General features: G+C 33.8%; 1 long non-coding RNA gene across 1 annotated transcript; it reads left to right on the top strand.

Annotated features, from left to right (window-relative positions):
• The first annotated feature begins 359 nt into the window (after nucleotides 1-359).
• LOC114395313 lies at nucleotides 360-1115 on the top strand. Its single transcript, XR_003662996.1, has 2 exons — nucleotides 360-478; nucleotides 920-1115. It is a non-coding gene; the product is annotated as an uncharacterized LOC114395313 (long non-coding RNA).
• Nucleotides 1116-22433: the final 21318 nt, after the last annotated feature.

Below are 22433 nucleotides of genomic sequence, written 5' to 3'. Positions count from 1 at the left end.
TTTTCAAAAGTAAAGTGAGAAAAGAAACAAAGATAAAAACAAACAAAAATATAAAGATATCCGTGTTGGAACCAAATATCAGCAGCATCCGTTACTAACTGAATAGTTAATATTTGACCTTTTTGTGGTAGAATATATTTATTAAATATTTATTACATTTATTGATTCACATATTTAAATAACTAGAATATATTTAATGCCAATATAGTGTACCTTATTTAATTATTCTTTTTCTACAATTTAATAATGTTTTTTAAGGGTCTCATTAAGTGAATAACATAAATAATCATTAATATGATTTTTTTAAAGCATTGAATAGTTTTTTTTTCTTCTATCAACCTTTTCTTTTGAAGGCATATAAAATATTCATCTCATAAGAAATATCAAAGTTCAGAAGTAAAATCCTCCATAATGGCTTTTCGCTTCTATCAACCTTTTGTTTTGGGAATTTTGTTTGTTGCTTTGGTTTTGGGTTCAGGTAATTAGGAAGAAGTGTTTCATTTCTCTAATTTATTTTTAACATATAATTTACAAGTGAAAACAATATCTGTATTATATGTTTTTTTGGTTTGTTCATTGAAAAAGTATGCAAAATGACATTCATCTGATAAAAAGATGAGATTTCAAAAAGTGAAATCCTTATAAAATGGGTTTTCCTTTTCTCCAATCTTTTTTCTTGAGAGTTTTATTCTTTAATTTGGTTCTGACTTCTGGTAATTGGAAGAAAGGTTTCATTTCTCTAACTCATTTTTTAACATATAATTCGCATGGAAAAATGATATTTTATATTATTTTTTATATATTCATTCAGAAAGAAGGCTTAAGTGCATAATTTCATATCAATTTTTTGTGATGAAATGTCACATAACAAAAGCAAGGAATTTCACCCATAAAATTGTGAATTTTATTCTCATTGCAGGACCAGTAACAGGATTAAGTCCACCAATCTTTTCTTGCGTAGGGAAATGCAAAACTGCTGCAGATTGCAATAATATTTGTAAGCCAAATTGTGTATGTTTCAAATTTGAAGGGGAAGATTATGGTTGCTGTAAGTGATTGAGTTATACTGTACAAGTAATTTTATAAAACTATAATAAAATGGGTGTTTTTACTAAGATTATTGTGATTGAAGTTGGTAGGGGAAGATTAAAAAAATAAGACTTCCCATTTTAAGTTTATATTAAAAAAAAAAACACCTTCACACTATTTTTTTTTACTGACGATTCATTTGTGACGCTCATAATAAATTGCAAAAAGTTATAATATTTAAAAAATAGCTTAACTGCCACAATTAGATACAACTTTTATGGTTAAAATCTGCCACAATATTTTAAATATTTTTTCTTTTTCTTTTTTGAGACCTATCCAGATGGGGTATCATCTAACAGTAGTTCGTTTCTTTCAAACATTGGATGAAGTGGCATGACCATATTACGAGTCCATATTCTGTGTCACCAAAAAATTTGTTAAAAATATTAAAATAAAAATACTCAAAATCCCTAAGAAATATCTCCAACTTTGTCCTAAGGCATCACCACGTTATCGTCTTGCATTCATAGACAACTCAAACGTTGCTCCTCTATTTACAAACTCTTATTCATTGGTTTAAGGTGAGCTTTCGTATTGAGTGATTTGTTTTTTTTGTTTTGTTTTGTTTTTGTTGCTTCAAAAAAATGATTTCCCCCCCTTTTTTTATTTGTTAGATTTTAGTTCTACGAACTAAAGTAATTTTGTTTTTAGCTGTTTGCATATGCAATTTATAGAGTTTTTGTATTTTGTCCAATTTTTATGCTTTTTAATTCCATCTTTTGTTGTGATATCTGGTGATTCAATTCAGTGTCAATATTGTAAGTCTCTGTAGTGCTAAATTAACAGATGGTAAAGACATTTTGATGAGTCAACTATTTGAATGGCTGTGTTAATTTTAGATTGTTATCCCACATACTTTTGTTTTGTATAGTATGCCGATTTTGTTGTTCTAATGGCTCCAGGTGCCAATGTAACATAATGATTTAGGTGCAACGTTATACCTAACATAAGTTGTTCTTGCTATGTAATAATGCTTCCCTTTTTATGTTTGGTATACCTTGATTAAGTTATTATGTTCACTAATTTGTTTACTTGTTTTAGTTATTATGAAAATGTGGGTAAATATTTCACTTTTATATCTAACTTATAAAATACAAAATTTGGGAATGAGATAAAAAATAAGTAACGTATTAGTAATGAGTAAATAAATCTTTATAGTTAATTCCATGAAGAACCGTTACTTTAAATATACATCAATTCTAAATACAAAATAAATGCAAAGTTTAATAGATACATGGCAAATATGTATTAATTATTCTCAATTTATACATCAAATAGCTAGTTTATTTATTTATAATATATAAAAGCTGAATTCCTTATTCTTATGTTGCCACATCGCCAAAATTGATGATCCAGAGAAAGAAGAGCATCATTCTTTTGTGTTTATCACTCCTCTTTTCCTTCTTCCTCCCTCGTTGTTACTTACAATATAACAAAATCTATATCAAAGCATTTCAATTCAATCTTACTCTTTACTATTATGCTTCCAGGTCAGCAAAATTGATGATTTAGAGAAAACAGAACATTCTTCTTTGTGTTTATTATTTCTCTTTTCCTTCATCTTTCTTTAATGTTACTCATAACACAGCAAAACCTATATCAAAACATTTCAATTCAATCTTACTGATTTCCAAATGCTTCTCATGTTCATAGGCCTCATTTTCAATGTTCTATATTACATTCTATAACCATTTTGTTTTACATTTTATATAACATTCAACTTTTTCATATTAGTAATTTTTAAATTCTAATATATTTTCTTCTCTATAAATATAAATAAAAATAAATATTTCACATCAACAAAGTTCATGATCTAAAATTAGTTTTTCAAACTAATCTAAAAAAATATGTTGGTTAAATAGAGTTGAAATTTATTTATTTTCCTTATTAGTCTGTAAAAAAAATATATTTCATATCAACTTTAACTATTACAAATATAAATTTATTTACCATCTCCAATATTACATATCACATAATGCAATTTTTTTAACATTAAATTACTTTAAATAAATTTTATATTGATTAAATTTATTTAATATTTTTAATTTTAACCTGATTTGCACTTTTGAATATACTACAACAGGAAGTTTCACAAATTCATCAAAAATAGAAGAATGGAGAGAAGCCATAATTTCAACAATGGGAAAATATCTCAAGAAGTTTCTCCTACACTTAAATGCTACAAGTGTAATCAACCTGGTCACATAAAAGCAAACTGCCCCACAAATGAGTCATGGCCCAAAAAGAATGAGAAGAAAAGCTATAAAGAAAGAAGATCCAAGAAGGCGTATATTGCTTGGGGTGACAATGACTTATCCGATGGTTCGGAGAAGGAGATCAACCTTCTATCCAAAGACTATGAAAGCGATGAGAACATAACTCAAGAAGATTAAGCAAAAAAGCAAAAGTCTGACTTCTACCTTCAAAGATCTAGACACTTGAATCATGAAAAAGGTAACATTAAAACAATTCTCTTTTAAATTTTGTTGATTGGAATTTTTCTTTCAATTAACTTGTTTATATGATGACTAACAAAAATTTTATTTGTTTGTCTTGATTGATTGCTATGTGCTTATCTGATTGTTTGAGTTATTTTCCTTCTTGAAGCATGAAGTTTAATATTAAAACAAATAGTTGATAGTACATATGATTCTTGCATGATTTTTGTATGATATGTGATTATTCATAAAGTTTTTTTTATCTATTATGTTATATATATTTATTTTTATATAAGAGTTTTTAAATATAAGATACTTTGACTCCTTTTCAAATCTTTTCACTCTAAGAATTCTGTCAGCACTTAGTTTTCCTAAAAAAACACTTTGGTAATCGATTACTATAATACTGTAATCGATTACAACAAGTCAGGAAGAGTGTAATCGATTACCAAATGTTGTAATCAATTACAACATGTCCCTGCTCCTATATATTCAGATTTCGAAATCAGAAATCAAAAACCTCCATTGCTCTCGCGAAACCCTCGTTCCCAATTCTTCTTTTTGCCATAACTCACTCATTTCTTGTCAAAATCACTCCCCACAAAGCCCAAACTTCATCTGTTTTCATTCTCTTTCATTTCAACCGATTGAAATTTTAAAAAAAATCTCTCAAATGACAGAACCATCAAAGAAGCACAAAGGTTCTTCGAGTAGAAGCCAACGGCACTCCGAGGCTCAAGATATTCCAATTTCTTCCTCCATTTCCCCGTCCTCATTGTTCTCATCAGAAGAACAACGTATACGGTACACAAACATATTCTCCTCTCATTCTATCATTAACCCTAAGTTCATAGTATGGATTTCTTTTTTGATGAGAGTTTCAAATGCATTCAAGCATTTCAAAACTCAAATCTCATTCCCTTTATGTCTCTGAAATTGCCTGTATACTCTGAATTGGTAAAAGCTTTTTATTCTAACCTTGAAATTCAAGAAAGTACCTTGATTTCAGAAGTTTATGGGATAAAGATGGTCATTGACCAATCCCTCTTCTATGATTTGACCCAATTATCTAGCGATGGTGTACCATTTGAAGGTACATTGGACGATGATTGGAAGTTTGATTTTTCTGTGCATGATGCCCGCCGATTGGTTTGCACCAACCAAGCGGATATGACCGGAAGGCTTCTTGCCGGTTCATTGGCTCTTGAAAGCCGCATCCTTCACTATCTTATTGTTCATATTTTACTTCCAAGATCTTCAAACCTTGCATAGGTTTCTGAAGAAGATCTTATTGTCATGTGAGCTTTTCATACCGGCTGACAAATTGATTGGGCACATTTAGTCCGATATCGCATGCATAAGGCATTGCGATTAAATGCTCCTTTACCATATCCACATTTAGTCACTCTTTTCCTTCAACATTTCAACATCCCTCTTGATTCTGAACCTTATGTTCCAATCAAGAGATCTTTCTTGATCGGTGCTGCTGTGGTTGCATCCTTTGGTTACCGCAAAGAGCATGATGGCTCTTGGGTAAAAAAGGGTACTCAACCAAATGATGATGAAGGACAATTACTGGTTGAAGGAGACTCTTTTCTCCTTCAAAGTATTTTGGACAGGTTCGATGGACTCCAAACTTATATTGGTGAAAGGTTTGATGCTTTGGAACAACAAGTGGACACGCGATTCGACGAGATGGACTCAAGGATCACAAAGGTTGAAGAAGATGTCACCTTCATTCGCACATGCTTTGATCTACCACCACCACCACCATCGTCTTAGACTTTATTAATTTTTAGTGTTATTAGTACTTTGATTTCTAGCCGTGTATTTGACTATATTATTATGACATTTGAACACTTAGTATTTCTTTTAATATTTGCTTAGTATGACTGAACATTTATGAATTATAATATATGACTATGTGGTTTGCATTTTAATTTGGTTTATTCATGTTTTGTTTCATGATTGGTTTAGAATCTTTTATGTTTATTTTACAAAAAATGCTTTGTGTATGTTTTTGAATTATATTTGTTTTACGCACTTTGGCCTTTTTGATGTTGCCAAAGGGGGAGAAAAAAATGGGTATTTTAAGAAATCAAGATGTTATATTTTTTTTCAAGACTTAAAATTAAGCATAAATTCAAAAAGAAAGGGGGAGAACTGGATGAGTGAACGGTAGAACAAGACTTGTATGCATTCTCTTGATTTCAGGATTGTCATCATCAAAAAGGGGGAGATTGTGGAAGCAATGTCTTCCAAGGTTATTTTGATGATGCCAAAGAATCAAGAGTTAAGCAAAGTTTCAAGCAAAGATTCAAGAATCAAGTTTCAAGTTTCAAGATTCAAGATTCAAGAATCAAGATTTAAGAATCAAGATTCAAGAAAAATCAAGATCAAGATTCAAGACTCAAGATTCAAGAATCAAGAGAAGACTCAATCAAGATAAGTACTAATTTTTTTTTCAAAACATTGAGTAGCACATGAAGTTTTCACAAAATCTTTTACCAAAGAGTTTTACTCTCTGGTAATCGATTACCAGAAGGTAGTAATCAATTACCAGTAGCTAGCATTGTTTTTCAAATTGATTTACAAATCTGTAATCGATTACCATAATCATATAATCGATTACCAGTGTTTTAAAACGTTAAGATTTTCAAAATTCAAAATGAAGAGTCACATCTGTTGATGTGTAATCGATTGCACCTTAATGGTAATCGATTACCAGTGACTATTTTTGAAAAATTCATTTCCAAAAGTCACAATTCTTCAAGTGACTTGTTTATGAAGATTCTTTCAAAAGTCACAACTTTTTAAGTAATTAGTTTTAAAGGAATTGCCAAGAGTTACAAGTTTTGACTTGAGTCATCAAGAAATTATAAATATGTGACCTTGGCATGAAGCAAATAGAATTGATCATAATCATCTATCTTTCAAACTATCTTTCAATCTTCTCTCAACATCATTCAATATCTTTCAACTTTGTCTACAAAATTTTCTGATTCTTTTTCCTCTTCATCTTTCTAAAAGTTTTTGTTCAAAACTTTCTCTTCCAAGAAAAGTTCTTTGTTCAAAAACTTGTGTTATTCATCTTTTTCATTCTCTTCTCCCTTTGCCAAAAGAACGAAGTACTAACCGCCTGAATTCTTTTGTGTCTCTCTTCTCCCTTTCCAAGAGAATTCAAAGGACCCCGCCTGAGAATTCTTTTGATTCTTCCCTTCCCCTTAAACAAAAGATCTCAAAGGACTAATCGCCTGAGATATCTTTTGTTTCCCCTTTACAAAGATTCAAAGGACTAACCACCTGAAAATTCTTTGTCCCAACACATTGGAGGGTACATCCTTTGTGGTACAAGTAGAGGGTACATCTACTTGGGAATTGTTACACTGAGAACAAGAGAGGGTACATCTCTTGCGGATCTGTTCAAGTGGAGGGTACATCCACTTGGGTTTTCAAAGAGAACAAGGGAGGGGACATCCCTTGTGGATCTTTGGCTTGTAAAGGATTTTACAAGGTTGAAAGAAATCTCAAGAACCGCAGGTTGCTTGGGGATTGGATGTAGGCATGAGTTTTGCCGAACCAGTATAAAATTCTTGCGTTTGTCTTGTTCTTCCCTATACTCTTTAATTTCCGCTGTGCACTTTAATTATTGCTTTTACATTTGATTAAGTTTCTATTTCTGTTCTTTACTTTCTTAACTTAGTAGTAAAAGCCTAATTGAATCTAGTAACATTAAGAAGGATAAGTTTTTGATTAGTAAAGGCTCATTAATAATTAATTCAACCCCCCTTCTTAATTATTCTGAGGCCACTTGATCCAACATTTTGCTCCTTTCATGAACTTATGACAATTGTGAACTTCAGAATTGATCAATGAAGCTTTTTAGAATTTATGTAGTTATCTTATGAATTGTGATTGGTAAACTCTAAACTTTTTCTTTTTGCTTAAGGACAAGAAAAGCTTTAAATTTGGAAGAGTTTGATAACTACTAATTATGAGTGTATTTTGGGGTTAAATTATATAGGAATTTGTAATTTTTCTCTCCTAAAATTTTCCTTTTTAAGCAAATAGTTGTTAAATTAACACCACTTAAGTTTTTGTGCAGAAAATATTAACAGTGATGAATTTATGATGCTTGGTGACAAATAAAGCCCCAAAAAGTAGGATAATTCAAGAAAGTGAGCTAATTAAGGGAAGTAGGGTTAATTAAGGAAATGAGGCTAATTAAGGAAAGAAGGCTAATTAAGTAAAGCATGCTAATTAAGGAAATGAAGCTAATTAAGGAAAGAAGACTAATTAAGGAAATAATGCTAATCAAGGAAAGCAAAAATAATTAAGGAAACAAAGACTAATTAAGGAAACCAAACTAATTGAGAAGCCCGCTAATTTGCACCTATAAAAGAAAAAGAGAGAAGAAGGAAAAGACACACAAAATTCCAAGAAAATACAATTCCTTATAGAAGGTAAAGGCTAGAAGAAGGAAAAGGAATCATTGGGAGTCATTCCTTGCCTCCATTCCCTTTCATATCTTTTCCCCCTTACTAAATATTTTCTCTTGCAATTGTAAAACATCAGTGACAATGAGAGGCTAAACCCCCTTTGTTGGGAACTTGATAACCAACTACTCTTGATGTAATTTCTCTTCATATCTTTTTATGAATATTACATTTGCATTATATTTTCCTGTGCTTAATATTATTGCTTGTCGCTTGATCACCCATTTGCATGGTAAGTTTTAGGGTAGCGTTGGGAAACCTTATTTGTAACACCCTAAAATATTGCTAATTATAAATCAATATTTAATTATATTTATCGTGTTATTTGACTATATGATTGACTTGAATGAGTTGAGGTATGACTTGAATTAGTCATGTGTGATTTGCTTGATGTAGATGTTGAGTTATGTGGAGTTTTATTGAGATAAGTTGAAATTATGAGATTTCAAATTTTACCGAAATCTATTTCAGTAAAATCACGATCTTGGATTCGATAACCGTTGGATCGTCTTCAGATTTTGGCTGGAGGTTCCTAAGACAATTTCTCACAGTTTAACCATTGGGATTTTGAAAATAACAACTTTTGATCTCTCACTTAGCACGAGAAGTGCGCTAAGAGCAATTCCAATCGGAGAGGGAATTGTGCTAAGCGAGAATTAGCGCGCTAAGCACAATTCCAACCTGAGAGAGAATTGCGCTGAGTGAGAATTGTCATGCTTAGCGCAAGGGGTGTTGCGCTCAGCGCGAATTGTCATGCTAAGCTCAAAAAGTAGACTCCCGCTTAGCGAGACGATCTCACTAAGTGAGATTTACATATTATAAATATGTTATTCAGCGTGAAAAGCATGATTTTTTTCACTCTCCTCCTCTCCAAATGCCCACCTAAACCCTAACACCTTCTCCACCACCCACGACCACTGGTGGCCACCATGAGCCATCGTTGCTTGCCACAGAGCGCCCACACCAAGAGGAACATTTTAATCAGAGCAGGATCCTCAGAATCCACCTCAAGGATTCGGTGGAGACAAATCCATCAATCCTTTCTTTTCGTAGCTTCTCTGAGGTAATCTTGACTTCTAAGCCTTTCTCCTAGTTAGTTTGAATTTATCTTAGTATTTCTTGTGTTTTGGATACTGTAATAGGGTGTTTTTACACTTTGAAAAACCCTTGAAAATGAGACGTTGTAAAATTCATCTTTTTATAAAATTGATGTTATTTTCGTGACCTTCACTAAACCCCGGTTACATTGGCGTGATCAAAATTTCAAAATGATGTCTCTTGTTAGTAGAATTTGAAACACCCCCTTAGCCTTTTGTGTTTTGACAAGGGTAATTAACATCGAATGTTGTCATTAACCTTATTTCTAAAATCTATACTAAATTTCCTTCAATTTGGTATATAGAACCTTGTGTTTGGACTGACGAACGTGAACGAGAGAGGTCTCTGAGTGATGCAAAGAGGAGCTGATGTAGAGCTCATGATAGGTGATGGGAGTTTATTATAATTTATGTCTTTTAATACCATAGTTGGGGTTAAGAAACCTAACTATGTGATGCAATCCTACCCCGCAAGGGCATTGGATAGAAGACTCCAAGAAGATTGAGCCAGAGATGCAAGAGAAGGCCCTAGGATTCTCATGAGCCTTAGGGTAGATTTCGGGCTCATGGGCTAAGTATGAGCCCACTTATCTTAGTACATATTAGATTAAGGTTTCATTATTTTTGGACTTTGTATTTAGGGCTCCATAATGTAGGTAAAGTACCCTAGAAATGTAGGATTTTTCAGCCCTTGTATTTTAGGGCACCTAGACTAGTTTTTGTATTAAGGGTAGTTTTGTAATTTCACATGCATTAAGTGAATATTTGATGTGTGTGTTGGAAAATAAATTTAATTGAATTGGGAGAAGCCCAATCCAATTAAATTTTAGAGGGGGAGGTGAGCATTTGCTTGCTACACCCCATTGCCACATCATATAGTCACACTTTGTGCATGTGCTTCATGCTTTACATGCCTCATGCCACCTAAGCATACTTAGTGGAGAATCTTGGACTTGATCTTGAATTTAGTGGGCTGAACCATAGCTAAAATTCACTAATCATAATTAGTGAAATTTTGGCTCCAAAGTTTGGCTCCACAAATTCAATTTCAAATTCAAGTGAAATTTGAATAGAAATTCAAATTTCCCTCCAATTTTGTGTGACACTTAGGCTATAAATAGAGACCTTGTGTGTGCATTTTTTTCAACTTTGATCATTTGAATATTAAACTTCAGATTTCAAAGCTCATTTAGAGCACAAAATTTCGTGCTCTTCTCTTCCTCTCCCTTCATTCATCTCCCTCTTCCTCCAAGCTCTTATCCATGGCCTCCTATGGTGGTGAGCTTCTTCTAGACTCATCTTCTCCTTGAAGTGGCGTCTCCTCTCTCTCTTCCTTACATCTCTTGATTTTTATTCAAAATTTGTCACTGGTAAGATGTGACTCTTCATAATTGAATTTGAATTTCAACATTCAAATACACTAGTAATCGATTACCAATATATTGTAATTGATTACACCATTTAAAAAAAAAATTGGAATGTTGCAAATTCAGTTAAAAGCTTTTGAAATCAAACTTTGCTACTGGTAATCGATTACAGGAAACTGGTAATCAATTACCAGAGAGTAAAAACTCTGGTAACTTAGAAAATTTTGAGAAAAACTCTTTTGAAAAACAAAATTGTGCTATGTTTGTTTTTTGAAAAATCTTTTCAATACTTCCCTTGTGAAGTCTTCTTGATTTCTTCTCTTCAATCTTGAATTCATCTTCTCTTGAATCTTGAAATCAAACTTCTCTTGATTCTTGAATCTTCTTGATTTCTTCTCATGAAACTTGAAATTAAACTTGATCTTGAACTTGTTGACTCAATCTTGAAATCATTCTCTTAGGCTTTTTGTCATCATCTTTGTCATCATCAAAACTACTTGAATCAACTTGATTCATCATCATGAAGCTTGTTTCTACAGGGCATTCCATTGAACATTGTATGACCCTAAAACATAAGGTGCAAAGTTTGATTGATGCAGGCTGGCTGAGACTCGAGGAGGAGGATCGCTCATTAATTCTGATGTTTCAAGCAATACTATGTATGATGCTTGGGGAAATGTGAAGGTTGTTGTTAGATGTCTCCAATGACTCATTAGGATTTTCAAGTTTATGTCATTACTGTAAACAACAGTCACAATGCTAATAATATGGATAAATTTGATGTCTCTCATTCTCTCAATTACATCTTTGCTTATTTAACTTTCACTAGAATGTGAATGTAAGTTGATGGTTTGTTTGCCCAAGCGACTTGCGCTCCTGAGTTTGACTTCCAAGTTTGTTCAATTGGAAATTACTCGTTCTACACATTGGTGAGGGTGCCGTAAATGACGAGTAAAGTAAAAGTAAAAAAAACGTTTGATTGACTATGTTTCAAATAAAAAGTACAGACATTCATGTGACCTCATTTTATCATTCCTAAAAGTTGTCTTTTTGAGAGGAAAGTGAGTTATCAAGAACCAGATTCGTTTGACTTAATCTATCAATTGAAAATCCTTTAAATGTTTCTCATCCTTGAAAATTCATTTTCGAGAATCTGCACAGTTTCTTTCTTTTTTCCTTGCTACAAGGTCATGACAAAAGACATGAATAGATACCTCAGAGCCCTACACTAGGGCAATGAGGGCACCATGCATGAGCTTCAAGCAAACCTAGGGGAAGATCAGAAGTTCTCACCTGGTAGGTTAAAAACCCAAAAGGGTAGCCTAGGCAAAAATTAGGGTAATAAAAAAATATATAAAAAAATAATCAGGGACGTGTTATTAAGGTTTTGTCCCAAAATCCAAACTACAAAAGGATCTAAGTCAAGATTTGAAATGACACATGGCCATGTTTCAACATCCCAAACACTAGTTTATCCTTTGTTACCCCCTCCGATCCAAAGCATATTTATTTTCTGAAAACAACAAAAAAAAAAAACAAAAGCAAAATAGAAACCCTAAGCAGGAACCACCGCTAAACCAGCGGGAAGAGCAATGCAAACAACACATGCATGGAGTTGGGCAACAATGAAAAAAAAAGAAAAAAAAATCCGCCAAAGGCGAGTAAAGAAAAAAAAAAGAGACAAAGATCTCCAGATTTTACAAGAAAGGCACAAAAGTGCAACAAAAGATTAATGTATAAGACAAAAGGAGTCCAACCCAAAAGATACAAGCAACGCTCTCAAGGTAACCCTTAAACACTCTTTGAGCCTCTCTAATCCTTTCTTTCATATCCCTCTAACCCCTGACCACGCTACAAGCCCAATAAAGCCCATGTGGATCAAGGAATGATTGATTTTGCTTTTAAGTTGGGATTCTGGAATGAAACCCGCACACACTTATGATTGTTGAAATATATATATATATATATATATATATAAAGAATCTTCGAGGTTTCACACTTGCACATTTGAGAAGAAAACTCATTCGACCAGGAGCTCGTGGAAAATGCCCAAAGACAATTGTGATAGTAGGGTACATCTGATGTTAGTCGCTCATGCAGACTCCTTAGGATTCCTTTTGAATCCAATGGTGGCCTTGGTAGTATAAATTCTTTCGAGATCAGCCCATGTCATCAAGTTTCAGTGGGATCGACAGACCCTTGGCATCACTCTACGATCTTAAATTGAGAAAGTTTCACTTGGTCATATACCAAAGTGTGACAATCCATTGCCATCCTTCAATGGGGCGCACGATCGATCCAAAAGCCTTATGTTTCCTTGTTGTGCAAAATATTACAAGGTTTTTGAACAAAAAGAAATGGACAACCCTAGGATCAATATTTCAATTGATTGATTATATGTCAAACTGCTCCATTTCCGTCACTCTAAAATTGTCAAGTGACTAGATCAAACAAAACATACACTCTAAGGGAGTCCCCGAAGAGATTTGCAAAAGATAAGGTGAGGTCACATGAGTTATCTCGTCTTTTAGAAAAAGACAGTCAATCTGTGTTTTTTCACACAAAAGAAAAGCAAAAAAATCAAGTCAAAATCAAATCACAAAAATAGGAAAGAATGTCATGGACATTGTACAATTTTTCATTACATTGCATTGTTGCATACAAAGCCTGCATTTACTACATTTCAAGAAGAAGGTTGCATGCATCTGCATCCCAAAAATCATGTTCATATTAAGCTATAAGTGCATAGATCTCTCTTTATATGCCAATTTCCCAAACCTAATGTCCTATCTTTTGAGTTTAGGATGAGAGGCCCTCTTAAAGAGTCAACCTCTTGCTTTCTCATAAGGTTGAGCCCTTTGGTACTAGTACCTATTGGCTTGTTTCATAGGACTCAAAGTCCTCTGCCTTTATCTTTCATAGGACTCAAAGTCCTCTGTCATTTACATTTCAAAGACTTCAATGTCTTTTGTCAAGAATTCAATGTCTTCTTTACATTTTCAAATACTATCAAAGTCTTTTGTCTTGCAGAGACTTCAATGTCTTCTACCATTACATTTCAAAGACTATCAAAGTCTTTTGTATTGCAGAGACTTCAATGTCTTCTGCCTTTTACATTTCAAACACTTCAAAGTCTTTTGCCAAAGACTACAATGTCTTCATTTACATTTCAAAGACTTCAATGTCTTTAGTCATTTAAGCTTTCAAAAGACTATAATGTCTTCATTTACATTTCAAAAGACTTCAATGTCTTCAGTCATTTACGCTTTCAAAAGACTACAATATCTTCATTTACATTTCAAAAGACTTCAATGTCTTCTATCATTTACACTTTCAAAAGACTACAATGTCTTCATTTACATTTCAAAAAACTTCAATGTCTTCAGTCATTTACGCTTTCAAAAGACTATAATGTCTTCATTTATATTTCAAAAGACTTCAATGTCTTCATTCATTTACGCTTTCAAAAGACTATAATGTCTTCATTTGTATTTCAAAATACTTCAATGTCTTCAGTCCTTTACAATTTCAAAAGACTACAATGTCTTTATTTACATTTCAAAAGACTTCAATGTCTTCAGTCATTTACACTTTCAAAAGACTACGATGTCTTAATTTACATTTTGAAAGACTTCAATGTCTTCAGTCATTTACGTTTTCAAAAGACTACAATGTCTTCATTTACATTTCAAAGACTTCAACGTCTTTTGTCTTTTATAGGACTCAATGTCCTTGTCTTTTTGCTTCATAGGACTTGATGTCCTCTGTTCTATGCTTTGAAAAAAAAAAGAAAAAAAGAAGAACTTCAGATGTCTTCCGCTCTACAACACTTCAATATCCTCTTGTTTTCTCAGTTTCACTTCCTTGGTTTTTGCCAGTTGCCCGATCGAATAGCAAGATCGCTCGAACAAAATTAGTGCCCTTATCTTTACTTCGCTTTTATTTCCAATAAAAGATAAGTAAAAAGGGGCAACTGTCATACCTAATTTCATCTGGGGACTATCGTTTGTTGATCTTTTGATCATTGCTAGTCGACTTACAATGTTGAACGCCAGCTATAGTGTGAAACAGATGATCATTCAATGTTTTGATCAAGAATGTGAAAGATACCGAAAGAGAGGGGTAAAAGGGTCATTTCAAGCTTTTTTCTGAACCCTGGCTCACTCAAGCTAGCCTCTGGCTCGCCTGGGCCCCCAAATAGCTTAGGGGTGAAGTAACCAGCTAGCTTGGATGAGAAGGTTAATTCAGGATGAAGCAACAACTCGCTTGGGCGAGCTGCCATGACCCCTAATGCTTGCTTTTTCTATAAATAGGCATGAGGGAGGCTGAGTAAAGGGTTGCAACGTCCAGCACTAAGAGAAATTGAGAGAAATCAGAGAGAAGAAGAAGAAAGAAGAGAAAAACGAGGCCGAGGTGCTACCGAATTGCAACCTTAATCGACTTGTACATCGTTCTTCATTCGTCATCCAGATTAGCATTTGTCTTTAAGGATTTGAACATGATATATGGACCCTTAGGGGTCCTCTTTGTTGTTTTGTGCATCTTCATCTCCTTCTCCTATCATCGATAATCGCTTTTCTTTTGTAAAGTAATTTTTCACCGATCATTAGTCCCACAAGTTATCTTTAAAAAAGGGTTGAAGGTTAATAAGCAAAAACCAAGATAAAACCAACTCATAACTAATTTCTTTTTTATCAAATATCACTTGAGATCGTTTCAAGGTCCAATGCCTTAACGATTCTCTCCTCTTTGCAAAATTCAAAAGATTTTTTCAAGGTTCAACGCCTTAAACGACTATCTCCGCTTTTCAAGGTTTAAAACATCGTTTCAAGGTTCGACGCCTTAAACGACTTTTTGTTCGCAATTAAAATAAATCTTTCGAATACATAAAATCAATTTAACACACAAACTTTCAGACTTAAAGAACTACGTAGGTCTGAATTCCTCATCGCACCCGAGGATACGTTGGAGCAAGGGCAACGCCCTTGTCGATCTCAAAAAAATAAAAAATATAAAAAGGGAAAATACACAATTTTGAAGTCATGTTTTGCACACTCGATTAAAAGTTTTCGTCCCTTCTTTTGCAAGGGCATTGGATAGAAGATTCCAATAAGATTGGGCTAGAGATGCAAAAGAAGGCCATAGGGTTCTCATGGGCCTTAGGGTAGATTTTGGGCCCATGGGCTCAGTATGAGCCCACTTATCTTTGTACATATTACATTAGGATTTCATCATTTTTGGTCCTTGTATTTAGGGCTCCATAATGTAGGTAGGGTACCCAAGAAATATAGGATTTTTCAGCCTTTGTATTTTAGGGCACCTAGACTAGTTTTTTGTATCAGGGGAAGTTTTGTAATTTCACATGCATTAAATGAATATTTTATGTGCGTTGGTAAATAAATTTAATTGAATTGGGAGAAGCCCAATCCAATTAAATTTTAGAGGGGGAGGTGAGCATTTTCTTGCTACACCCCATTGCCACATCATATAGTCACACTTTGTGCATGTCCTTCATGCTTTGTATGCCTCATGACACCTAAGCACACTTAGTGGAGAATCTTGGACTTGATCTTGGATTAGTGGGCTGAACCATATCTAAAATTCACTAATCATAATTAGTGAAATTTTGGCTCCAAAATTTGGCTCCACAAATTCAATTTCAAATTCAAGTGAAATTTGAATAGAAATTCAAATTTCCCTCCAATTTTGTGTGACACTCGGGCTATAAATAGAGGTCATGAGTGTGCATTTTTTCAACTTTGATAATTTGAGAATTACACTTCAAATTTCAGACCTCATTTGAGGCACAAAATTTCGTGCTCCTTCTCTCCCTCTCCCTCCACTCATCTTCTTCTACCTTCAAGCTCTTATCCATGGCTTCCTATGGTGGTGAGCTTCTTGTTGACTCATCTTCTCCTTGAAGTGGCATCTTCGATCATCTCTCTCTTCCTTCTCCATTCCGCTGCCATTCATTTTCAAGAAGCAAAGGACTCCATAGATGAAGAAGATCCAAGGCCTACAAGCTCCACATGGAGCTGCATCATATGGTATCAAGAGCATCTTCATCTAGATGATGTTCTTTTGCTTTGTCTATCTTTTTGTTCGGTCAATTCACTTTAATTCCTTGTGCTTCATCATATTCTCCATGTATATCCTCCATTGTCTTGTGGTTTGGTGCTATTTAGAGTAGATTCAAAAAATAAACTGATTGAAAATTAGATCTACACCTGTTCTTGCATTTCAATGGTTCAAATTTTATTGATCTACTCTTGAATCATGTTTTTGTGTTGAGTTTAGATTCTATCTTTTTTCAGTCATAATCTTCTTGTGTTGAACCTTTAGATCTAAATTTTCTTCCAAAATATTGATTAGAAAAAAAAAACACAAAAATCTAAGTGTAAATCACTTAATCCATGTTGTCTTAGAGTCATGTTTAGTCATAATAATTGTCACATTATGTTCTAAGTTTGTGTTGAATTTTTATTTTGATGATTGAATTCTAGATACATTTGTTCATGTATTCTTTTCATTCTTAGCCTAACTTTTTAATTTTTAGTCTAATTCATGCATGTTATTTAGTTCATAACATGTTCTAAATCAATTCCTAGAAGTAGTCTTGTTGTTGAACTTTTTTTTGTTTTCTAAGTTTCCTACATGATGCCTATGATGAAGTTGAGTTATGGTGCTGAGTTGTGACTGGATTTTTGAATCAAAATAAGTCTTAAGCTCTCTTGAATTGTGTTATTCAAGATAATTGAGCATAAGCAAACACAAATTGTAACTATTCAAGCCTTAAGCAACATAAACACTACTCTTGATTTCTAGGTTGAAATCACTGGTGTTGGTAGCTTGAACATACAAACTTTTATAAATTACTGAGAATTGGTCACTACGAATTTTGAGCTGAAATTTTTACTCAATTTTCTAGACATCTGGACCAAAATTATAAAAATAGAACAAAGCGATTTTGATAAAAGGGAAAAATTAATAAAAATCACACAAGTTGGCAGAAAAATCAGTGTCCAGGAAAAAAAAGTGAAAGGGTAGTGTGCTTGTTGTTTTGACTCGAAATTTGTTCTATAATTGGTGCCTATTTTATACCAATCTTAGTTCTGAAATTTCAATTGAAAATTAGTGTGAAAACAAGTGCCAAAACTAGAGGTTTCTTGGGTCTTTTTTTTTGTTTTTTTTACTCTACTCTAGAGCCATTCTAAGTTTCTCTTTGAGTCCTAGCTTGCTTTTATGTGATTTTCATTGCTTTAATTGTTGAATAATCCTTGAAATTTTTTCTTGTTAAAACTCTATTGGTTTAGCTTTCATTTCATTTTTTGGTCTTTGGTTATTGCTTGTCTCTTTGTTTCCTTGTTTGTGAGTTGCCATATAGGGAATTGGAAAGGAGGATTGGTGCCATCCCTTGAAGAATTTGAGTCAAGAAGCAAGGGGCCAACCACCTTAAGAGCTATTGGACTAAGAAGCACTCCAAATTGAGTGAAACACCACAGAGCGAATAGCCACCAAAATTGAAGACTTTTTTTTGTAATTTTGTAATTGGCAATTTGCTTTGCTTTCAAATTTTGTAACAAAAAATCCTTTCATTGGAAGTAAGTTGGGAGCCTCCAATAGGTCACCCTACTTCCATTTGTGTGTAATAATTTTAGGCAATTTTCCCTTAGGATAGTGAGTGTTTTGTTGGGAACCTTAAATGAGTTCATCCAAACACTCTTAGGATCCGCCTAGTTCACATTTCTTGCACTTTAATTTCTTGCTTACTTTCATAGCTTATTTCATTTACCTTCCAATGTCAAACTGCCTAGATAGCTTGCCTTTTACCAATTAGTTTTTACCTTATCTTTCACACCTCTTTTAGTGTTTATTTTGGCTAGTTTCAACCATAGTTTCTTTTACCTTTTGTTTTCAAACCCTCAATAAGCAAGAACCACAACTTAGGAACCATCATGAGTCTTCATTCTTCATCTAGTGTTAATGGTGAGGGTTTTACTCCTAAGGACCCCTTGTATAAGATATTAGATGAGTTGAGATCCCTTAAGTTGTGGAAAGAAAAACAAGAGAGAAAAGAAAAAGGAAAAAAAAAGTGGAAGAAATAAGTCAAGATGAAAGAGAGAAAATAAGAATGGAAGAAAGAAGAAAAACAATGAAAAAAATGAAAAGAGAAAAACATGCCTCCTATAGTAGTCATGACTCTTGCAAGAGTTTAAGTGAAGAACTTAGCGACTATTATAGAGGGCGCCATAGTTCATATACTAAACATCATTCCCAAAGAAGAGAAAATGATAGAAGGCCTCCCATATTTCCATGGAAAAGATAATGTTGAGGCTATCTCATTTCTCTTCATCTTTCTAAAAGTATTTTTTCAATACTTTCTCTTTCAAGAAAAGTTCTTTGATTAAAAACTTATGCTATTCTTTTTCATTCTCTTCTCCGTTTGCCAAAAGAATAGAAGGACTAACCGCCTGAATTCTTTTGTGTCTGTCTTCTCCCTTTGCCAAAAGATTCAAAGGACTAACTACCTGAAAATTCTTTTGATTCTTCCCTTCCCCTTAAGCAAAAGATTTCAAAGGACTAACCGCTTGAGATATCTTTTGTTTCCCCTTACAAAGATTCAAAGGACTAACCGCCTAAAAATTCTTTGTCCCAACACATTGGAGGGTACATCCTTTGTGGTACAAGTAGAGGGTACATCTACTTGGGGATTGTTATACTGAGAACAAGAGAGGGTACATCTCTTGTGGATCAGTTCAAGTGGAAGGTACATCCACTTGGTTATTCAAAGAGAACAAGGGAGGGTACATCCCTTGTGGATCTTTGGCTTGTAAAGGATTTTACAAGGTTGAAAAGAAATCTCAAGAACCGCAGGTTGCTTGGGGACTGGATGTAGGCACGGTTTGTGGCCGAACCAATATAAATCTTGTGTTTGTCTTCTTCTTCCCTACACTCTTTAATTTCCGCTGTGTACTTTTTATTATCGCTTTTACTTTTGGTTAAGTTTCTATTTCTGTTCTTTACTTTCTTGACTTAGTAGTAAAAGCCTAATTGAATCTAGTAACATTAAGAATGATAGATTTTTAATTATTCAAGACACATTCATAATTAATTCAACCCCCCTTCTTAATTATTCCAAGGCCACTTGATCCAACACAACTATTGCTCAAAGAACAACAATAGGGGAATTTTTAGATTCAAGCATCATCTTGCTGGGACTAGATGGGATTCTGAACCTTGTGCTTCAGTGCCTGATGAAGTTAAGATGCTTAGGATGAAAGTTATTGCAGGGGTTGCTAATGCATCAGAGAAGAGAAGAAAATTGAATAGTATTCATGAAGAAGGTATACATACTGAGGGAGTGAAGTCAAATACCAATCAAAATGGAATAGAAGGGAAATGGATGTTTGCTTTCAAAGGAAGAGGAAAAGCAAAATTTGTTCAAGCTAGTGGTGAGGGAGTTCAAGCAACTTTAAATCAATTATATAGAAAAGGTGACAAAGATAAAGTTGATGATCAATGTGCTGAATTTTGGTATACAAGTGTCATTCCATTCAATGTTATTAAAAATCCAGCTTTTGCAAAATTTTGTGGCATGGTTGCAAGATAAGGGTAATATCAGAGAAAAGCTTTTGAAAAGAGCAGTGGAGAAAACTGATGTAATGCTTCAAGAATTTAGGGATGAGTGGAAGAAAACTGGTTGTTCAATTATGTCTGATGGGTGGACAGATAAAAAATGACGTCCAATTTTTAATTTTTTGGTGAACAGTCCAAAAGGGATTGTATTTCTTTATTCATTGGATACCTCAGACATCTCAAAAAAAACTGACAAAGTATTGAAGATGTTGGATGATGTAGTGAATTTTGTCGAAAAGGAGAATGTAGTCCAGGTGATAACTGATAATGCTGCAAATTACAAAGCAGTTGGAGAATTGTTGATGCAGAAACAAGAGCATTTGTATTGGAACCCATGTGTTGCTCATTGCATTGATTTGATATTTGAATATTTTGAGAAACATTTAAAGGTTCATCATACTACTATAAAGAAGGAAAGAATGATCACCACCTACATTTATAGTAGAACAATGTTGATTAGCATCATGAAGAAGTTCACAAATGGAAGAGACTTGATTAAGCCTGGTATGACTAGATTTGCCATAGCTTATTTAACTTTAGCTTGCCTTCATGAATTGAAAGCATCATTGATGAGCATGTTTAGCTCTAAAGAGTGGAAAACAAGCAAGTTTGGAACTTCACAAGAGGGGAGAAAAGTACAGAATATGGCTTTGGATAGTCGGTTTTGGAAGAACGTAACCATGTGCCTCAAAGTTGTTGCCCCTCTTATGGTGCTCCTTCATTTGGTGGATTTAGATGTAAAACCCACCATGGGTTTCATATATGAGTAGATGGAAAATTCAAAAGAGAAGATAAAATGCAACTTTAATAACATCAAGAAAAGGTAAAATTTCTAAACCTTCTCACATTTAAAATTTACTTGTGTACTATTTTAACTATTTCTAATATAGCATATTTGATATCTATGTACTATGTAGCTATGAGCCTGTTTGGAAAATTATTGATGAGAGGTGGGATCATCAGCTTCACAGGCCTTTACATGCAACTGCATAATATCTTAATTCCCATCTACATTATGAACCTACTTTCAGACATGATAACCCTTAGGTGAAAGAAGGGTTTCACATGTGTATGAGAAGATTGGTCAAGGAGGTTGCAAAAAGGAAAAAAAATAATTTGCAACTTGTTGAGTTTCATTTTGCTAGAGGGCTTTTCTCTATGGAAGAGGCAAAGGACAGTAGAAAAGTTGAGCAACTTGGAGAATGGTGGGAGATGTTTGGTGATGGAACTCCAAAGTTGAGGAGATTTGCTATTCATGTATTGAGCTTGACTTGTTGCTCTTCTGGCTGTAAGCGTAATTGGAGCTCATTTGAAATGGTAATTCAATTCAACCTTGTGACTTTATTTTATTTGTTTGATAATTTTACTTATTTGGTTTAGATAGTAATTAAAATTTGATTTTTAATTATAGGTTCATACAAAGAGAAGATATCGCTTACATCAACAAAAAATGAATGACTAAGTCTATGTGATGTATAACTTAAAGTTAAAAAGTAAACAAAATAGATAAAGTATTGCTCTTCCATTTGATGAGATTGAGTCTGGCAATGAATGGATAACTGGAAAGGGATAGAATGATGAGGATGAGCAACCTCGAGGTGAAGGTGATGGTGGCAATGTTGAATTAGTAGGAGATGTTGGAAGAAGTTCAAATGATCTAGTTGTAGACGTTTTTGATCTAGATAATTTAATTTTGGTGGAACCTAATGATGATTGAAATTCTGATACCAATGACAGATGTCGTACCGGATGTCACGACATCACGCTTCAGAACATGCAGATTATATTTGACAGTATGAACAGATTAAACAAGTAAATAACACAAGAGAATTGTTAACCCAGTTCGGTGCAACGTCACCTACATCTGGGGGCTACCAAGCCAGGGAGGAAATCCACTAAAATAGTGTTAGTTCGAAGATCTAACAGCCACTGTTTACAACCTTCTCACCTAACCACTACCCATGCAACCTCTACCTAAGAGCCACTCTTAGATATGAGAACCCCTCTCACTCCCTCTCAATCACTCTCCCGTGTTTACAAATAAATCAAAGACACACCAGAGATTGCTCTCTGAACAATAGAGATCAACTCTACACACTCAGGTCCAACACTTGATGTTAGGGTAACATCAAGGTGGCTCACAAAACACTCAAGTCCCAAAACTCACAAAATAACTCTTCAATCTCGGACTTGGTGGAAAACTCGTGCAGCCTTCATGTTTATATAGCAGTGTGCGTATCTGGGCTGCAACAACTTGCGCTGGATAAGATCTATCATTCTCCTGAAAAATCTGCACTTAAAGATCTAAAA

Source organism: Glycine soja, chromosome 18 (genome assembly GCF_004193775.1).
Source record: "Glycine soja cultivar W05 chromosome 18, ASM419377v2, whole genome shotgun sequence".
NCBI classification, from domain to species: Eukaryota; Viridiplantae; Streptophyta; class Magnoliopsida; order Fabales; family Fabaceae; genus Glycine; species Glycine soja.
Note: the sequence above shows the minus strand (reverse complement) of the source record. Positions and strands in the feature narration are given on the sequence as shown.